The 13,623-nt window shown below is 42.8% G+C and overlaps 1 pseudogene across 1 annotated transcript; it reads left to right on the top strand.

Moving 5' to 3' along the window:
- Positions 1-12,132: 12,132 nt before the first annotated feature.
- Positions 12,133-12,749, top strand: LOC104985782 (annotated as a pseudogene). Its single transcript, XR_824969.1, has one exon. The product of XR_824969.1 is annotated as a PRELI domain-containing protein 1, mitochondrial pseudogene (transcript).
- The last annotated feature ends 874 nt before the right edge of the window (positions 12,750-13,623 follow it).

The following is a 13,623-nucleotide window of genomic DNA, read 5'->3' as shown; positions in this document are numbered from 1 at the left end:
AGAAATAAACCCCTGTACATAAAGTAGATTAATTTTACAGAATCTTTTCAATAAAAAGTATTGGGAAAACCAGACAGCCACATGCAAAAGAGTTAGGTTGGACCCCTATCTTATACCATACACAACAATTACTAAAAATAGATTAAAGACTTGAAACCATAAAACTCTTAGAAGAAAACATAAGCAGTAAGCTCCTTGACATCAGTCTTGGTGATGATTTAACTTGACACCAAAAGCAAAGGCAACAAAAGCAGAAGTAAACAACTAGGATTACATCAAACTAAAAAGCTTCTGCAAAGAAAACATCAACAAAATTAAAAGGTAACCTACAGGAAAGAAAAGAAAAAAAAAAATTCAAACACGGGCAGAGGATTTTAACAGACCCATTTTTAAAGACACATATAGTTGGCCAACAGGCTTTGATAAGATGCTTAATATCCCTAATAATGTGGGAAATTCAAATCAAAACCACAGTGAGATATCACCTTAACTCTGCTAAAAGAGCTATTATCAAAATGACAAAAAAACATCAAGTGTTGATAAAGATGTGGAGAAAAAGGAAGCCTGTGCACTGTTGATAGAAATGTTAATTGGTGTAACCATTATAGAAAGCAGTATGGAAATAGCTTAAAAAATTAAAAATAGAACTACCATCTGATCCAGCAATTCCACTGCTGGGTATTTAATCAAAGAAGAAAAAGACATTAGTACTCCCATATTCACTGCAGCACTATATACAATACCCAAGACATTGGAACAACCTAAGTGTCCACCGACGTGTGAATAGATGAAGAAGTTATGGTATAGAAACAGAATATTATTCAGTCTTAACAAGAATGAAATCTTGCCATTTACGACAACATATTGATAAGAGCTGGAGGGCATTATGCTAAGTGAAATAAGTCAGAGAAAGACACATGTTATGATTTCACTTGTATGTGAAATCTAAAAGAAAAAAAACAGCAGGATCCTCTATGACCCACCTCCCAGAATATTGGAAATAAAAGCAAAAATAAACAAATGGGACCTAATTAACCTTAAAAGCTTCTGCACATCAAAGGAAACTATTAGCAAGGTGAAAAGACAGCCTTCAGAATGGGAGAAAATAATAGCAAATGAAGCAACCGACAAACAACTAATCTCAAAAATATACAAGCAACTCCTACAGCTCAACTCCAGAAAAATAAACGACCCAATCAAAAAATGGGCCAAAGAACTAAATAGACATTTCTCCAAAAAAGACATACAGATGGCTAACAAACACATGAAAAGATGCTCAACATCACTCATTATCAGAGAAATGCAAATCAAAACCACTATGAGGTACCATTTCACACCAGTCAGAATGGCTGCGATCCAAAAGTCTACAAATAATAAATGCTGGAGAGGGTGTGGAGAAAAGGGAACCCTTTTACACTGTTGGTGGGAATGCAAACTAGTACAGCCACTATGGAGAACAGTGTGGAGATTCCTTAAAAAACTGGAAATAGAACTGCCTTATGATCCAGCAATCCCACTGCTGGGCATACACACTGAGGAAACCAGAAGGGAAAGAGACACGTGTACCCCAATGTTCATCGCAGCACTGTTTATAATAGCCAAGACATGGAAGCAACCTAGATGTCCATCAGCAGATGAATGGATAAGAAAGCTGTGGTACATATACACAATGGAGTATTACTCAGCCATTAAAAAGAATACATTTGAATCAGTTCTGATGAGGTGGATAAAACTGGAGCCTATTATACAGAGTGAAGTAAGCCAGAAGGAAAAACATAAATACAGTATACTAACACATATATATGGAATTTAGAAAGATGGTAACAATAACCCGGTGTACGAGACAGCAAAAGAGACACTGATGTACAGAACAGTTTTATGGACTCTGTGGGAGAGGGAGAGGGTGGGAAGATTTGGGAGAATGGCAATGAAACATGTAAAATATCATGTAGGAAACGTGTTGCCAGTCCAGGTTCGATGCATGACGCTGGATGCTTGGGGCTGGTGTACTGGGACGGCCCAGAGGGATGGTATGGGGAGGGAGGAGGGAGGAGGGTTCGGGATGGGGAACACATGTATACCTGTGGCGGATTCATTTTGATATTTGGCAAAACTAATACAAGTATGTAAAGTTTAAAAATAAAATAAAATTAGAGAAAAAAAAAAAAAAAAAAAAAAAGCTCACAGAGAACAGATTGGTGGTTGCCAGAGGCAAGGGTTGGGGGATGGGCAAACTGGTAATGGAGTCAAAAGGTACAAACTTTTTAAGAATGCTCAGAAGTGCTTCTTCTTGCTCATCTCTGAGTTCATCTAGACATTTAGTCTCATAAGATCAGAACAGGTCACACTTGGAGCCAAAAGATGCAAGGACAGACAGCACAGCAAGCAAGCAGGGCAGTATCCAGCATTCTCCTTATGTAGGAGTCCTCAAAGCAATCCACCAACCCAGGGGCTGGCTCATCTTCCCCCAAATAACAGCTCAAGTGGAAGAGAATGAGACCCAAATGGACATGTGCGATCGGAGAACTAGGATCCCGCAAGCTGTACAGCATGGCCTCAATAAATAAATACCTGTGAAGTGGCCAAAAAAGGCCAAAGCTCATCGATACCCAAAACCAAGACTGACAGGCATTTCAATATTGGAGTCTAAGAGACATCATACTTACTATGAGACAGAATTTTGCTGGAAAAAAGCACATAAATTCTGCTTCATGAAACAGATTGCCTAAAAAGGAATTAGAAGTTAAAGCATAGTTCACCACTGTCTGTTTCTGAAATCATGGATACAAGGTCTCCAACAACCAGAAATTTAGAAAATCATTCCTTTTTTTAAAAGGGCCAATCCATGAATTGACTCTCTATTTCTTCCTTACAGTGAGGAGTCAATTTTCAATGGTCTTCTGTGTTTCTGCTTGCGTTGTAAAGAGGTACTGACAACTTTTGCCCCAGACTACTTTTTCAAGGATGTTTGTGTGGAAAACAGTTTTGAAAGATAGAAAATGATGTCTCCTTCTAAAGCTGCTGCTGCTGCCAAGTCACATCAGTCGTGTCTGACTCTGTGCGACCCCATAGACGGTAGCCCACCAGGCTCCGCCTCCTTCTAAAGCAGAAAGCAGATTTGTTTCCTGACAGGATGGTAAGGTTTCTAGTGAATGTTTTAGTGAAAACTGACCTAGTAGACAAGAGATACCAGAGAACTAACCTGCAGAGGGAAGGAACCTAGTAAGAACTGAACTTATTTGTACTGCAAATCCCAGCAGGTTTCAGGAATTGGAGGCTGCAGGTACATTTGAAGGCAAAGTGTAGAGCTGAGCTGAAAACAGGAGAAATGGTTGAAAGTCTGTATCTTAATAAAATAGTTTCCTAGACCTCCTCCCCAGCCTAAGACCTGGGACACGTCTCAAAGCTAAGAGATTAGCTGCCATCTAAAGACAGGAGGTGAAATGAACATTTTCAAATGAAGGTGACATCCCTGGCGCTCTTGCCTTGTCCCTCTCACAGAACACGAGCAGACAGGTTTACACTCTGTGCTGGTTGTTTTGTTAGGCTCTCCTGACCTGTTACCACTCTCTGCCCTGCCCTGGGAAGATAACCTCTATGGACAGCCTCACCTTGGCTTCCTTAGCCTTTGGCTTCCATTTGGAATCAGTCTGTGAGAGGAACCAACAGAACAAAAGGTAGAAGGAGAGAGGAATTGGGCTATTTATTCTACTCCCCCCCACCCCCACAATTTTTTGGGGGGCAGTGGCTGCACTCCTCTGCTTTCACACACAGTAACTGGTGGCTGTACTCACACACCCACAGATCTTGCCCAGTTCCAGAATGCTTTTCCTTCCCCTTCCTCCTTTAGGTCTAGAAGAGATAAAGGCTTCCAGTTGGTTTTAGTCCTTGGGTATTTCACCATCCCTTGATGGTTTCTGTTGGTAAAGATTTCCTTCATTAAATTCTCTTCAAGGGACCCTCGTATTACTCTCTTCAATTACCCCATTGAGTGATCCATCTGCTTCATACAGGTCCAAACAGATACATACTCCACAGAAATTTTGCAGGATTTCTCTACTGGACCTGAACAAATAAGTTCAGTTCTTACTAGGTTCCTTCCCTCTGCAGGTTAGTTCTCTGGTATCTCTTGTCTACTAGGTCAGTTTTCACTAAAACATTCACTAGAAACCTTACCATCCTGTCAGGAAACAAATCTGCTTTCTGCTTTAGAAGGAGGCGGAGCCTGGTGGGCTGCCATCTATGGGGTCGCACAGAGTCGCACAGGACTGATGAAACTATTAATACAAGTGTTACTAGGTGTTATGTGTGAAATGAGGAGTGATTAGAGGAGACTTAAAAGCGGACAAATGCCAACTCACAGGTATCTTTTTTTAAAAAATTTTTAAAAATTGAAGGATAATGGCTTTATAGAATTTTGTTGTTTTCTGTCAAACCTCAACATGAATCAGCCATAGGTATACATATATCCCCTCCCTTTTGAACCTCCCTCCCAGGTTGATACAGAGCCCCTGTTTGTTTCCTGAGCTATACAGCAAATTCCCGCTGACTATCTGTTTTACATATGGTAATGTAAGTTTCCATGTTACTCTTTCCATACATCTCACTCTCTCCTGCCCTCTCCCCATGTCCATAAGTCTGTTCTCTATGTCTGTTTCTCTATTTTTGCCCTGTAAATAAATTCTTCAGTATCATTTTTCTAGATTCCGTATATAAGAGTTAGAATACGATATTTTTCTCTTTCTGACTCACTTCACTCTGATACATATACAGGTATCTTTTAAGCCACATCAAAGAGCTTGGACTTTACCCTGTAGGCTCTTGGGAGGTAATAAAGGATTTCAAATTTGAGTTTTAAATCAATCAAGCTGGAGGCAATATGGAGGAAAATTTTGAGATGGGCAAGGCTGTAAAATGGGTAACAGGACAGAGACAACTGCAATAGTTTCAGTGAAAAATATTGACGGCTCTAACTCACAAAGTGGCAGAAGAATGTAGGAAATGGACAGGAAATTAGTGGCCATTTGAAACTGGAAGTCAGAAAAAGGAAATAAAGGGTAGGGGGGAATCCAGAATGACTTTTGGGTTCTGATTTGCTCAGGTGTCAAGTCATGTCTGACCCTTTGTGACACCACAGACTGCAGCATGCCAGGTTTTTCTGTCTTCCACTCTCTTCTATCTCCCAGAGTTTGCTCAAATTCATGGTCATTGAGTTGGTGATACTACCTAACCATTTCATCCTCTGCCACCCTTCTCTTTCCTTCAATCTTTCCCAGCATCAGAGTCTTTTCCAATGAGTCAGCTCTTCTCATCAGGTAGCTGAGAAATGGAGTATTTCCTGCCATGTCAATAAACAAGAATGCCACAGTCATCAGCAATTACAGCGGTCACCAGGTCCAAGTTTTCTCTGCTCACCACACAATGAATCTGAGAGACAAGGGGCTGAGGCAAGGAAGAGACTTTATTCGGGGAGGCAGCTGACCAAGAAGATGGCAGGCTAGTGCCTCAAAATAACCATCTTATTGGGGTCTGGACGCCAAGCTCTTTTATAGATCAAGATGGGAGAAGTGAGGAAGCAAGGTGAAAAGGCCATTAATCTTGCAAACATCTAGAATGGCAAGCCGCAGGCAGGGGATGTGTTGATTTCTTCCTTCCTGCGACCTACAGGTGGACAGGGTTCTGAACAAAGGCACTCTAGTTTAACAGTCAGGCTGAGGGGCAGCATTCTCTGACGTAGGCCATTTTGTATGATTATAATAAGAAAAGCACAGAAGGCAAGTCAAAGAAACAGTTCCAACATGGAGTCAGAATTGGTTTCTTTCCTGCAACACAGCCACTCCGTACAGTGAGCACTGAGAAAAAACACAAGATACTCACCTCAGATAGCTGAGATGCATATGAAAGGAATGTTTTCAGTGAGCCCAGACTCTTTCATCTTCTTAAGTACAGAAAAGTGCTAAATTCCTTAACTTGAGGTATCTGGTTTTCTTTAATTCACAAAAATACTTTTGAAGTTCGGACTACCTACCCTTTGTTGCAAACTTCTATTTAATCTGACTCCTCCCCACTCCCTGCCTTTTTAGAGCAGTTGTCTCAGGATTACTTGAGATGCGGTCCCCCATGCTTGAAGTCCTAAAAATTCCTACTGAATAAAACATAATTCTCAACTTTCAGGTTGTGACTGTTTTTAAACCGACATGGTCAAAGTATTGGAGCTTCAGCTTCAGCATCAGTCCTTCCATTGGATATTTAGGGTTGATATCTTTTAGGATTGACAAGTTTCATCTCCTTGCAGTCCAAGAGACTCTCAAGAGTCTTCTCCAGCAGCACAGCTCAAAAACATCAATTCCTTGGCGCTCAGCCTTCTTTAAGGTCCACCTCTCACATCTGTACATGACTACTGGAAAAACCATAGCTTTGACTATACTCACCTTTGTCAGCAAAGTGATGTTTCTGTTTTTTAATATGCTCTCTGCTGCTGCTGCTAAGTCGCTTCAGTCACGTCTGACTCTGTGCGACCCCAAAGACGGCAGCCCACCAGGCTCCCCCGTCCCTGGGATTCTCCAGGCAAGAACACTGGAGTGGGTTGCCATTTCTTTCTCCAATGCATGAAAGTGAAAAGTGAAAGTGAAGTTGCTCTGTTGTGCCCAACTCTTAGCAACCCCATGGACTGCAGCCTTCCAGGCTCCTCTGTCCATGGGATTTTTCAGGCAAGAGTACTGGAGTGGGGTGTCATTGCCTTCTCCGAATATGCTCTCTAGGTTGGCTCAAAGGCTAATGCGTCTGTCTGGAATGCGGGAGACCCGGGTTCTACCCCTGGGTTGGGAAGATCCTCTGGAGAAGGAAATGGCAACCCACTCCAGTACTCTTGCCTGGAGAATCCCATGGAGGGAGGAGCCTGGTAGGCTACAGTCCATGGGGTCGCAAAGAGTCAGACATGACTGAGTGACTTCACTTTCACTTTCTAGGTTTGTCATAGCTTTCCTTCCAAGTAACAAGTGACTTTACTTCCATTGTTTCAGTCACTGTCCACAGTGATTTTGGAGCCCAATGTGTTACCGCAGGGGCTTCTTGGGTGGCGCAGTTGGTAAAGAACCTGCCTACAAATGCAGGAGACATAAACATGGGTGTCACTGCAGTGTATAAACACTCTGTCAGTGAAATAAAGAGCAGAGGAGAAGAGAGTTTAAGATTGGGATTTACTGAGGGGAAGCCTGAGGTAGAGGAAAGGAGGGGGATGCAGAAGAATGAAGGGAAGAAGATTGATGTAGTCATATTATGAATATGTTGAACTTAAAATACCTGTGGGAAATCTAACCACAAGAAAAGAGCTTATCTTCAACCTACTCAACCTGGTCACTGTGGAAGACCCTGGACTCTTGAGTTTGCCTCTCTCCTTAACCTGGGAAGCCAGATGCAAAACCACAGGAAAACAGGCAGATAAAATTGCCTTTAACCTTTAAGAAGCAGGCGAGACCAGAATAAAAGGCTCCCAGTGCAACCACCTATTTAACGCCATGATGGTGTAAGAGCTAAGAAGAGCCCTAGTTAGACCCTCCTTCACTGGGCAAAAGTGAAACTGAAGTCAGTCATGTTAGACTCTTTGTGACCCCACGGACTATAACCTATCAGGCTCCTCCAACCATGGGATTTTCCAGGCAAAAACGCTGGAGTGGGTTGCCATTTCCCCAGGGGATCTTCCCAACCCAGGGGTTGAACCTGGGTCTCCTGCATTGCAGACAGACACTTTTACTATCTGAGGCACCAGGGAAGATGGTGGCTGGGCAAAACTATCACTTACGCTGTGGCATATTTTGTTTGTTTTTGTTACTATGGAAGAGATGATATTCCTTCATCTCCAATATGTTTCCTAGGAATAATCTCAGCAGGGGTAGGAGATGAAAGCTGTAGGATTAGAGTTAGTTAGATTTGGGGCATTTCCCCAAAGACTGGGAAGGGGCTGGGATATTGTGGTTTCAGATGACAGAATTAGGCCAAGTTGTTTTCAGGTTAGCCACTATTTAGAAAAAGAGATATCTGACAGACTACCGTAGGAAGCAGGGTTGGGAAAATCAAACCATTTTCTATTTAATTGCTAATAATCTGAGATTCTTTAATAAATTGGTTTCATTTTTATCTTTTACTTCAAGTTGGCTTTAGTGTAGTTTCTATACCTATTAGTATGAACTGACAAAGAGGAACACAATGCAGCTTATAAAATTCACGTATGCAGGCTTAGTCGCTCAGTCATGTCCGACTCTGCAACCCCATGGACTACAGCCCGCCAGTCTCCTCTGTCCATGGGGATTCTCCAGGCAAGAATAATGGAGTGGGTTGCCACACCCTTCTTCAGGGGATCTTCCTAACCCAGGGATCAAACCCAGGTCTCCCACATTGCAGGTGGATTCTTTACCATCTAAGCCACCAGGGAAGCCCAAGAATACTGGAGTGGGTAGCCTATCCCTTCTCCAGGGGATCCTCCCAACCCAGGAATTGAACTGCGGTCTCCTGAATTGCAGGCAGATTCTTTACCAGCTGATATACCAGGACGCCATCATATTAAATCATAGACACCTCACTTCACATTTATCTATAACTAAAATACTGGTTATGGTAAGTATTACAGACATAGTTAGTACCATCAGGCCTCTCATGTTACCCTAACCTCAGCCTAAAACCAGCTGGACTATCCATATCAATAACTATTTCCTAAACTTCAGAGACACCTAGGAATGCCCCTATCTCTGATACTCCAAAATCCAATATGCTTACCATTCAGCCTTCCAGTTTTATTTGCTTAACTCCTATTAAGTTTTCATTCCTATCCCAAAGAAAGGCAATGCCAAAGAATGTTCAAACTACCACAAATTGTACTCACCTCACGTGCTAGCAAAATAACACTCAAAATTCTCCAGGCCAGGTTTCAATAGTACGTGAACCAAGAACTTCCAGATGATCAAGCTGGATTTAGAAAAGGCAGAGGATCAGATCAGATCAGTCGCTCAGTTGTGTCCGACTCTTTGTGACCTCATGAATCGCAGCATGCCAGGCCTCCCTGTCTATCACCAACTCCCGGAGTTCACTGAGACTCACGTCCATCGAGTCAGTGATGCCATCCAGCCATCTCATCCTCTGTCGTCCCCTTCTCCTCCTGCCCTCAATCCCTCCCAGCATCAGAGCCTTTTCCAATGAATCAACTCTTCGCATGAGGTGGCCAAAGTACTGGAGTTTCAGCTTTAGTATCAGTCCTTCCAAAGAAATCCCAGGGCTGATCTCCTTCAGAATGGACTGGTTGGATATCCTTGCAGTCCAAGGGACTCTCAAGAGTCTTCTCCAACACCAGAGTTCGAAAGCATCAATTCTTTGGCGCTCAGCCTTCTTCACAGTCCAACTCTCACGTCCGTACATGACCACAGGAAAAACCATAGCCTTGACTAGACAAACCTTTGTTGGCAAAGCAATGTCTCTGCTTTTGAATATGCTATCTAGGTTGGTCATAACTTTCCTTCCAAGGAGTAAGAGTCTTTTAATTTCATGGCTGCAGTCACCATCTGCAGTGATTTTGGAGCCCAGAAAAATAAAGTCTGACACTGTTTCCACTGTTTCCCCATCTATTTCCCATGAAGTAGTGGGACCGGATGCCATGATCTTCGTTTTCTGGATGTTGAGCTTTAAGCCAACTTTTTCAGTCTCCACTTTCACTTTCATCAAGAGGCTTTTGAGTTCCTCTTTACTTTCTGCCATAATGGTGGTGTCATCTGCATATCTGAGGTTATTGATATTTCTCCCGGCAATCTTGATTCCAGTTTGTGTTTCTTCCAGTCCAGAGTTTCTCATGATGTACTCTGCAAGGGTGACAATACACAGCCTTGACGTACTCCTTTTCCTATTTGGAACCAGTCTGTTGTTCCATGTCCAGTTCTAACTGTTGCTTCCTGACCTGCATACAAATTTCACAAGAGGCAGATCAGGTGTTCTGGTATTCCCATGTCTTTCAGAATTTTCCACAGTTTATTGTGATCCACACAGTCAAAGGCTTTGGCATAGTCAATAAAGCAGAAATAGATGTTTTTCTGGAACTCTCTTGCTTTTTCGATGATCCAGCAGATTGCCAACATCCGCTGGATCATCGAAAAAGCAAGAGAGTTCTAAAAAAACATCTTTTTCTGCTTTATTGACTACACCAAAGCCTTTGACTGTGTTCAGTTCAGTTCAGTTCAGTTGCTCAGTCATGTCCGACTCTTTGAGACCCCATGAATTGCAGCACGCCAGGCCTCCCTGTCAATCACCAACTCCTGGAGTTCACTCAAACTCACGTCCCTCGAGTCAGTGATGCCATCCAGCCATCTCATCTTCTGTAGTCCCTTTCTCCTCCTGCCCCCAATCCCTCCCAGCATCACAGTCTTTCCCAATGAGTCAACGCTTCACATGAGGTGGCCAAAGTACTGGAGTTTTGTGTGTAGGTCACAACAAACTGTGGAAAATTCTTAAAGAGATGGGAATACCAGACTACCTGATCTGCCTCTTGAGAAATCTGTATGCAGGTCAGGAAGCAACAGTGGTATATATTTACTTGGCCATGAAAAATGATGAAATAATGCCATCTGCAGAAATATGGGTGGATCTAGAGATTATCATATTAAGTGATGTAAGTCAGACAGAAAAAGAAAATTTCATGATATTGCTTATATGTGGAATCTTAAAAAAAAAAAAGAAATGAACTTAAACACAAAACAGAAATAGACTTACAGACATAGAAAACAAACTTATGGTTACAAAAGGGGAAGTGGGGGAGGGATAAATTAGGAATTAAGATGAAATATACACACTAGTACATATAAAATAGATAATCAACAAGGACCTTCTGTATAGCACCAAGAGCTATACTCAGTATTTTGTAATAACCTTTAAGGGGAAAGAATCTGAATATATATATGTAAAGAATATATATTTAAAGAATACACACACACACAAGAATGAAATTGGACCACTATTGTCAGGACCAGCCCAACAACGAACTGACCTGAGGGAGCGCTGCCGCAGAAGAATAAAGAAAAACAAGACTCAGAAATAAGGTGGGGATCAGGGGGCTGATGCCATTCACAGGCAAAAGCCTAGATCCTAATCCTTGCATGATTTTTATTGCTAACATCTACTTTCTTGTATGTGCTCTAGAGATATCTGTTTTTTACAATCTCATATCGGGGATACAGATATACAATGCAGAGTCCTCAATGTCAAACCTTCAGGCCTTTCATGACTCTGTTTAGCCCTTTAGCTAGTGATGACCTTTCTTAGTAACCCCCTCAAGGCTCTGGTTACAGGAACAGTCACTAATGGTTTTTCATCAGTCACATCAGTTCTTCAACATCTTGTTTTCAAGATGTTTTTCCATGATGTACTTTTTATTGCTCCCAGCCCTTCACCTTGGGGTGATGAGAAAGCCACTCTTATTTTTCAAAGAGGCCCTGTTAATTATAGTACAGGCCTGTGCATAGCATATTCCCTACACACTATCTTACACTAAATACAAAAATTAACTCAAATGGTTAAAGACTTGGACATAAGACCTGAAACCATATAACTTCTAGAAGAAAACAAGCAGTAAGCTCCTTGGTACTGGTCTTGACAATGATTTTTTTTTGGATTTGACACCAAAAGAAAAGGCAACAAAAGGAAAAATAAACAAGTGGGACTATATCAAACTAAAAAGCTTTTGCACAGCAAAGAAAACCATCAAGAAAATGAAAAAGCAACCTACAGAATAGGAGAAAATACTTATAAATCATATACCTGATAAAGGGTCAATTTCCAAAATATATGAATAACTCAGCTCAATTGTGAAACAATATGATTTTTAAATCAGCAGAAAAACTGAATAGACATTTTCTAAAGACAAAGAAATGGCTGATGAATATAGGGAAAAGTACTCAACATCACTAATCCTTAGAGAAATGAAAATTTAGAATTCCTCATGGTGGCGGTGGCTGGTTGGGTGCGGCGCTGTAGTGACTAATCTGCTGCTAGCCTGGTGGCTGAGTGTCGAGCTCCAGCCCGGCCTCCGAGGGCCCCTCGGGCTCCGCACCCTTGACGCTGCTCAGGTGCTGAGCCCACCCCGGCCAGTAATTTACGATGGTAAATTACTTCCTGGGCCAGAGCGTGCTCCGGAGTTCCTGGGACCAAGTGTTCGCTACCTTTTGGCAGCGGTACCCGAATCCCTATAGCGAACACGTCTTGACGGAAGACATAGTGCACCGAGAGGTGACCTCTGACCAGAAGCTCCTGTCCCGACGACTCCTGACCAAGACGAACAGGATGCCCGCTGGGCTGAGCGACTGTTTCCTGCCAATGTTGCTCACTCAGTGTACATCCTGGAGGATTCTATTGTGGACCCACAAAACCAGACCATGACCACCTTCACCTGGTACATCAACCACGCCCGGCTGATGGTGGTGGAGGAACGATGTGTTTACCGTGTGAACTCTGATAACAACAGCTGGACCGAAATCCGCCAGGAAGCCTGGGTCTCCTCTAGCTTATTTGCGTCTCCAGAGCTGTCCAGGAATTTGGTCTCACGCGGTTCAAAAGCAACGTGACCAAGACTATTGAAAGGTTTTGAATACATCTTGGCCAAGCTGCAAGGTGAGGCCCCTCCTAAAACCCTTGTTGAAACAGCCAAGGAAGCCAAGGAGAAGGCCAAGGACCTTGCCAGCAAGGCAGCCACGAAGCAGCAGCAGCAGTTCGTGTAGCCAGCTCAGGCCCGGAAGCAGCAGCCTAGCAGACTACCAGCTCAGTCCCTGTGCCCTCTCCTCCTGTACTTTATTATTAAAAGCCAGCTTCTAGCCCTCTCAACTGTCTGGGTGGTGGGCTGAGGGTAGGTGCCCTGTTTGGCATCTCTAGTACAGCCGGCTGGTTACCCATGTCTGAGCCAGGCCTCCTTACCCCTGCATCGGGTGGCTGAGGACAGAGGCACAGTGACTTGCCCACGGTCACTGCATCCAGGTGAAGTGGTTGTAAATGCTAGACTGTAAGCTCCATGAGGGCAGGGACTGTTGTTTTATCCTCTGATGTGTTCCAAGTATCTGAAACAAAATCTTGAGTGTAACAGGCACTCAATAAATACTTGTTGAATTCAATTGGAAAAAAAAAAAAAAGGAATGAAAATTTAGACCACAGTGAGCTATCACGCCACTTATGTTAGAAAGATTGTCATGGGACTTCCCTGGTGGTCCAGTGGTTAAGACTGTGTGTTTCCACTGCAGAAGGCACAAGTTCAATCCCTGGCTGGGGAATTAAGATCCCACAAGCCGTATAGTGCAGCCAAAAAAAGAAAAGAATGAATGATTGTCATAAAAAAAGGTAAGAGATAACAAGTGTTGTGGAGAAGGAAATGGCAACCCACTCCAGTATTCTTGCCTGGAGAATTCCATAGACAGAGGAGCCTGGCGGGTTATGGTCCACAGGGTCGCAAGAGTTGGATGTGATTGAGTGACTAACACAACATACTAACAAGTGTTGACAAGGATGTGGAGAAAGGAGAACCCTTGTGCACTCTTGGTGGGAATGAAAATTGGTACAGCCACTATAGAAAACTATGGAGTTTTCTCAAAAATTTAAAATTAG

The sequence above is a fragment of the Bison bison genome, unplaced genomic scaffold (genome assembly GCF_000754665.1).
Source record: "Bison bison bison isolate TAMUID 2011002044 unplaced genomic scaffold, Bison_UMD1.0 scf7180017864061, whole genome shotgun sequence".
Taxonomy (NCBI): Eukaryota; Metazoa; Chordata; class Mammalia; order Artiodactyla; family Bovidae; genus Bison; species Bison bison.
Note: the sequence above shows the minus strand (reverse complement) of the source record. Positions and strands in the feature narration are given on the sequence as shown.